Raw genomic sequence first — 8,027 nt, forward strand, 5'->3', positions numbered from 1 at the left:
ATTACAGATAGGAGATATACAATATTCCTGTTTTGTATTCACTATTCCATGATGTTATTGAGTGTATTCCTCAGATGAGTATAATGCAATATAACAATTATTGACGGTAGTTAGAGGCTCATTATGGATGTCGCTGACACGTGTTGAACTTTTTATGGGGATTAAAGGGATTGCCTGTAGAAAGTTTAAAGTTTATTTTGTCACACTTGAAGACTTATGATATACATACTTCTGTTTACTGAATAGGTGACTTTGAGACGAATCAATACAATCAAAAGCAACGTTAACATTTGCAGATACGAACGACAGTGCATCCAGTATGTGATATAAAACAGACGTCCACAAGTATGGTCCAGCAGCCCCACGGGACCGGCTGCCGGGTGTCCTAGTCCGCCTTGTACCTGCCCTGACCAAATGCAGTGTATGATTTGTTCACGGGCAGAAACTAACGGCGATTGAAGCATTAGTAAATTTAGGGTTTCCCAGTAGAGAAGAAACTCTGATCGGACAATTCCTACAAACGATGTGTAGACAGTAAAGAGAGTAGACCCTAAGACTGAACCTTGTGGAACTCCACAAAGAAGGTAAAGTCTGTTGTACACTGTCCCATATGTAAGTAATGACTGCTGATAGTTCGGGTTCGATCCAGTGTAGAGTAGTGCCAGTCACTCCTATTCTTGTTTCTAGTTTCCGACGTTCATCCTGGCGGTTAGCCTTATCAAATCCAAAGAACCTAATGGACGTATACACATCACTTACACTTTACTATCTGCATTTGATCGTAAATGTGTTTAAAATAACATGACTATCCTTAATTTTTTAAATACAACCATAGGGTATATTGATAAACAAAGTAGACAGAGCAGACAGACCCCGTGGTGGAAGCACTACAGTGTTAGGTTGTCGGAGCTGGGAGTAGTGTTCCACGGATGGCTCGGTTATTGTCTTTAGACTCCACTTACGTTTGGTCTGAAGTTCGACTATTTACGGATCGCTGCTGTATTACAGGACAACCACGGAATGATTAATCACAAGACCAATGACGGGGCAGCCTGGATCTTACACTGCTCTATTTCAAAAAGCGATCGTACAGCTTCCACTTCCATAGGTGAAACGGTGCCCTAGTTGGTCTTATTGAAATAGTCTATCACTAAAGATGCCCATCAAACGTCACAAGGAGATTTGATTTCGGTAGATACTCATAGAGTGGTGATAGAAGAACCTGATCGTCCTGAAAGGTGCCATTTTGGTGCGTGTCGGTTAGGTCTGTGACAACATTAAAACCTCAAGTGGGTACTTTGAGAAGATAAGATGACGGCTGGTCTGTTGATGCTCTTTGTGTAAGAATGAGCTTTTGTGTCAGTAATAACGTGCCCAACTGTGTCAACATACTGCTCTGATTCTTTCATATAATAGACAAGGTTAAAACTGGAACACATTGTTGACCTCAGCTATCCTCTTGTGATTTCAGCAGAAACATTTGGCGATCTTCAAAACAAAGGCGTTTGCAACTACTACTGCTACTACTACGTTAGAACTGCAACTGCCATCTGTACCACCTCTTATTCTTAACTCCCAGGTGCCCCTTCCACGTAACAGTCTCTGCTGGGGTTAACCTTACATCCACCTCACATGACACGATTGGACCTGGCTCACATCTCACGTTGACTTTGAAATCTTAGTCCCCGGTCATTAAGGTTCATATCTGATCCCAGTATCACAGTGATTCCCACAATGAGAGGCGCGAGTGATTGATTACATAAGGCATAAGGGCAAATCAGACGATCGGTGAAGTTTTTGTTAATCCAGTGATTTAGTTCTTTCCTGGCATGATTGGAAAACCGTTTAAAGATGCGTGTTAACCCTGAAGGAATCAAAGGCTTTTGTGGGCTGTTTGTTTCTTTCAAGCTGGAATAATCAGACATGATAAAACACTGTTTCTCTCAGATATTCTTTGATGAATGATTCATGAAATGAGCATCATCTTAATAAAATCGATATAATCCCAACAAGCGGAAGATGGTCTAGATGTTTTTTTTTTTGCACGTGCTGCAGAATGTCCAACGTGGCAAACAGAATACATCAGATCATCAAACTGAGGATGAATATCAAAGTGAAGCTCCTGCCATTTTGTTAACAGTTCCGCTACATATCCAACTTAGCCTCTCTAAGTACTAACATTGGTAGTTAAATCCAATTATGTTTCTAAATACCGTTAGTGGTAAGAAAAACATCATAAAAAGTTTATTATCTGTTCATTTTCTAATGCAAGACACTATTATGGATGGCAACTTTACTACAACTTTAATTCATTTCCTTTATAGCGTATTGTGATAACAAACGTCATAATTCATTTCTATTTCAGAGCAATATAATGAAAGAAAGGAAGTGTGTTCGGTCCTTCTTTGTCAAAACATAGAAAGACTCTCAAGAAAATAATTCCCAGATTGTTTCCGGTGTTCTCTCATTACATCCTGACTCCCATGGGACAATGATTCGCAGCTTCTGATGGCGATGGAGGCGACGTGTCATGAGTAAAATCCCTACCTGGCCACACAGGTCTTTAGCTACCTAATTCCTGGCCATCATGTGTCAGTGTTTACACAAATCATGCCGTAAATGTACATTTAATACCATGGAAACAATCCGACCTGGTAATGATAGGAAGAATGCGGGACAAAGCTGGTCATTCGAAGGTAGCTGGCGGCTTTGTCGGGGCATTTACTTCACCATCAATGACCAAACTCACCCTCCAGACAGGAACATTAGCACCGAGGCTGTCATAGCCCGTCGTTAGTATTTCGTACTCGTAACGTGATTGGTGATGTTTCTACTGATGTTTGTTATAGGTGTACTGACGTTTTAACACGTTCTAAGAATAAGCGCATGATGAACTCCACTTATGGGTAAGTGCATATAGGTGAGCACTTGTACTTGCTATCAAATATAACGTTTCTGTGATTATACCAGATACATGTACCTACTAGTGTCTGTTGACTCACCAACACGTGAGGAAAACAAACATTTTTTTAATTTTCCTACATTTTTTTATCAATGATGAGTTTGTGAAGCAAGATGGTAGTCCGCCGTTAAACATACGATGATATGCGTTCTGTCAAGCGACATCTGGTGTGTTTTATCAACAAACAGCACGTAACAGTGACTATACTAAATAACAAACGTTTGTCTCAGTCCTCTAACCGGAATTTCCTTCCTAAATGTCAACCTGTTTCAGACCATTTCCCTTGACAATATAAACGTAGAGTGAAAACACTTTGTCTTGTGAACGTCACCTTATTGGCTAGTCACGCAATTAGATAAAGTCTATTTGCCAACACCAGGTGCTTAGACAGAGTGGGGAAAAATACCATACCAACACTTTTCAAAGGTCTTTGGTTATAAGGAGGCATATCGAGTTTTTGTTTCATCGACACTTACATTAGGTATATAATGTATGCCGCACCACGTGTCTTACCACGGACTCCTTTATACCTGACACTATGTATTCTCTTCCGGCAGCGTGTGGTGGGTTATAGGCACATAGCGAAACATCTCGCTGAATATAGTTAAAGTGACAAATCCCCGTATGTAGAAACCCGAAGAACCTACAGAAGCAGATAAGTAATATTTTTAGCTTGGCTGGTGTCCTCGACGATGCCTCCCCTAATGTCTTAACCCATGTTACCATCCACCAGTGGGGAAGGTAAGAGGGTACGTAATGGTACGAAATCAGAAAGTGTTAATGTGACAGTGATTATATCTGTTGTTTTTTGTTGTTGTTTTATTTTTTATTGAGGTTACAGTTTGTAGTGAAAAATGGGTTTCCTTAAAGAGGACTGTCACAATGCACAGAACACATGAAGTAGTACTGACTTAACACGCTGATGAAAGACTCCGTCACGTTGCATGTGTAGTAAAACTTTCATAACGTGACACCGGGCAGTTGCTAAGGACAAATAATCAATTGTGTTGATTTCCGAAGGTTAACGCCGTTTAAAACTAATTTAGCAAAACAGCAAATAAGATCCAAGATCAATGAAAGATCAGCAAATGATATTGACTACACGGGCATACAACGTTAATAACACTGGATAGGAAATACGCCATGTCAACATACATGACACAAGTAATACACAGTGAGGGGTCCTTAATTCAGTGCAACAGAAAATCTCCAATATTTGTCGCAGTCTCGAATACTATACTGGTAGTTTCTGACCCCCTCAAGAAGATACTACCCAAGAACCAGGCAGTAATTTCTAGACAAGCGTACCTAGGCTTGCTCCTTGGGTTTGAACTCCCGAAACAAGTAAATTCATAAAGACAACAGGCTGTGGAATGTTCAATACCATCAACAATTCAAGAGATTCCACTCTGTAACGAGGCCAATTGCACAAAAGAACATTATACGAGCGCCTCAAAAATTTGCTGTTACAATAATCACCACAAATATGCATGTAGTTACAATAAGAACACAACAAATAGCTGTGTTCAGTAATAAATCCTCCTGCCCAAAATGCATATATAAAAGCATGATCACACATTGGCATTTTATACCACATCTATGTTTTGCATGCTTCTTTCCTACATTTTCTGTTATAGGAATAGTCAGACAGTCATGACATCAATCCTTTTAAATATGTTTGACAGGAAATTAAACAGGACTTGTTTAAGCTTGCTACATCCCCTGCAGAACGCGAGGGTTTCGACACAACGTATTGCCCATACTCTGACTTTTAGGTCAAATCTTTCCTCTATGTGAGGGGAAATAATGACTGATCGAGAGAATTGAAATCATGTCTTACCTAGAGTTACTATCCTTCTACAAGATGAAACATGGACGAGGGACACCAATTCACGTCGGTTTGGGAGCCCATCTTGTAAACAGCAGTTCCATTGTGTTGACCAGATCCTGGCACCAAACACTGTCAGCGACATGTTCCATTGTAACAATGTATGGTCCCTATATTGATTCTTACTGTATGTTGCCTGGTCCATTTCAGGTGACAAACTGGCTCGTGTTCGTGACGGGTGTCACTATGGGCTGTGTACACTCACCCTCTGCGAACACCTGGTGTTATATGATCAACACGTGCTCATGATAATGTCCAACGTTTGATTGATTATGGCTACGATAGAATTATTTTAAACTATTCCATTTAAACTTCTAAAACATCAACTGAAGTTGTTTGTTATTTATTATCATTATGCATTATTACTTATTATCTGTCAAATGCGTCGTTGTCAATGATTTACCATCGACACAACCGTGAAGATGATCTGTAATCAACGTATTTCGTTAACGATATTAATATTAATTTCACTGTACACCGTCAACATCTGTGACTAATGTACCCGCTGTTAATATAGACACCATATATATCGAACTTGATAAACATTCTGATATTTGTTTGAGCTCCTTTCCAGTATCCAAACTGAATATTTAACGCTTTCACTCGAATGGTGTTAATTTGCATTGTGATAATTATAATTATAATTTTAGTTTAATGTCACTGTCGTTTGTTTTAGATGTGATGAGATCACGGGGGATTGAAACCCATGCCTCTCCTCACGTCTGACCTATACTAGTGGGCAAGCCAACAACCTTTCATGACGTCGGCTTGCTTCACTTTGACGCTGACTCAACCACCCCACACGAACCAGATACGTTATATTTTGTCTTTCCACCATCACGCATAAATCAATATACAGCACCATTGTAAACTAATATTAACAATATAATGTATAACGTATGTCTAATGTCCATCTCAGCGCACCAGATGGTACATTATTCGTCATCGTCCGAGCTAAAACAGCGAACAACAGTTCAAACACAGATATATTGGCACACGTAGATCTATTAGTCATATATTCGGGGTTGCGGGTTCCCAAGAGACCAAAGGTCCAAAGGTTCACCATACAACATTGCGCCCATCTGTCTGCTAGGATCCGCTAGTCGTGGGTTTGATTCCTGGTCTAACTACAACATACACTTGCCCGTGGATGTTCCCTCGCATCAACCACAAGGTTCATCTCACGTCTACTATGAGCATAACACAGGCACTGTTGAAAGTTTCGTTAAAGTCTCCCACCGTTTAATAATTTACTTGCTGATTCCATTCAGTCAGTCTATAAAAGACGAGACAAAATGATTGAATGACAGTCATATTGAAGAAAATATATACAGAACGGACTGAAAGCCGTATTGTCGCGGTCGTTGATTTGACTGTCGCTGTGTCGACGTTGTTGAACAATATTCTGGTATGGATCAGATATTACCAACATTTTTTGTTATAAAGATGTATGGGCACATCAAAACTTAGTTGATGATATTGTTACTATATATCGGACTAACCTTTTTACCGAATCCCGTTTTGTTGACAGTAGCGAAGAAATGATTATTTCCAGACCTCCAGCTGTGACAACAGACTAACACAACCTTAAACTTTCCCAGCCTTAACTAAGTGTCCTGGCGTCCAGGAATTCGTTGCACCGACAGCCCTGAAATCAACGTTTACGAAATACCAAGAACGCCTCTACAAAAAACTTGAAAATATTCCACTGTCCTCTATCAGATGCCTAATTCACAAAAATACGTCACTCCCTAATTAATCAAAGTGAACATACAAATTCGGCAACACGAATGACGATTATGAAGAAGATTTCAACCAGTAACAACTAATGTATCTGTAAGACAGCAGGTGAGATGAACAGATAACTAGGAATACACCTGCTACACGTGTCATAATAATCTACTGTTCTAATGTTCTAGTACTCACCATCCATGTAAGACTGTTTCTGTCTCGGAGTATGCAAGTCCCTGCTGTCACGGTTGCCTGTGTATCCGACCGACTGAAGCCTGGAAGAGAGGCGAGCACAGTATCAGGCGGGGTGGTTGTCGGCAACAGATCGATGCGAGACCATCAGCCGGCTGGCAAAGGAAAATAGGTGTAGTTTAAAAGGTAGACTAGTTTAGACAATTGATAAATACAGGCGGCGTGTGATGGGTGAAACGTAAGGATTCAAAGGCGAAGGGGTCAGGTGGTGAGGATGATCACGTGTGGGAGATGGGTGGATCGGGTGGACATATTACCGGATGGGAAAAACTGTCAGGTTCGAATTAAGAAAAGTTGGGGGCATCGGGCTTTAGGTTATGGGGGACAAATGTGATTCACGTGTGTGTTATGCGTGTGTAGGTGTTGTGTGTGTGGGTGTGTGAGAGAGAGAGAGAGAGAGAGAGAGGGGGGGGGGGCAGATCAAACACAACTTATAGATTAAGTGACGTAGAGGTTTGGATTAAGAAATCCCTTAACAAATTAATGACTGACACTTGGCAAAACTGTGTCAACAAGGTAGCTAATGTCATTGAACAACGTCATTCTGGCAACATTTGTCTTCACTTTAAGTCATGACTGCCGAGGAACCGACCAGAATAGATTTTGAGATGTCCCCCGCCATGACTGGCTGTTCCGTCTCTGCGGTTTCACTGCCCCCACCCCCATCACCACCCCCCACCCCCAACCACTTCCCACCCCTCCACCCCCGTGACAGATAACAACTTTTGTGTTTTCAATGATGATAGTTTCTTAAACAACGAAGTCCGGAAAATGTTCAAATATCAGAAAGCTGTTGGGTACTGTTTAATGATAAACATGTGTACTATTTATATTCATGTGGCAGTTTTGTACAATGGTAAAATTTGCAATTCATCGGTCCGTTTCTGACTTAAAAGAACTGCAACATTTAGTTGACAGCAACACAGATCAACTATCTAAAGGAACACATCACAATTTCCTTTTCGACAAATCTAAATAAATGTAAAACGACGCCCGACCAGACGTGTGGCAATATCAAATTCCTTTGAGAGTAAACAGGAAAGCTGTGGTGGCAATGGATTGCAGCAATGGACATTGGCGATGACAGCAGGTCTTCGAGAAAGGTGCGATCACATTTAAGCCGTGCAGGCTTAATTTCTGACATTACGTTGTGGTTCTATCATATTAGAATGTCGAGATCTGACAACGTTATAT

At 40.7% G+C, this 8,027-nt stretch overlaps 1 protein-coding gene across 1 annotated transcript in view; it reads right to left on the reverse strand.

Moving 5' to 3' along the window:
- LOC137265997 (QRFP-like peptide receptor) overlaps window positions 1–6,846 on the reverse strand; it is a 36,528-nt gene extending 29,682 nt beyond the window's left edge. The window contains exon 1 of the mRNA XM_067801494.1: window positions 6,777–6,846. The gene's annotated coding sequence lies outside the window, so the exon portion shown is untranslated. The remainder of the gene's footprint in view (window positions 1–6,776) is intronic.
- Window positions 6,847–8,027: the final 1,181 nt, after the last annotated feature.

Source organism: Haliotis asinina, chromosome 15, assembly GCF_037392515.1.
Source record: "Haliotis asinina isolate JCU_RB_2024 chromosome 15, JCU_Hal_asi_v2, whole genome shotgun sequence".
Taxonomy (NCBI): domain Eukaryota; kingdom Metazoa; phylum Mollusca; class Gastropoda; order Lepetellida; family Haliotidae; genus Haliotis; species Haliotis asinina.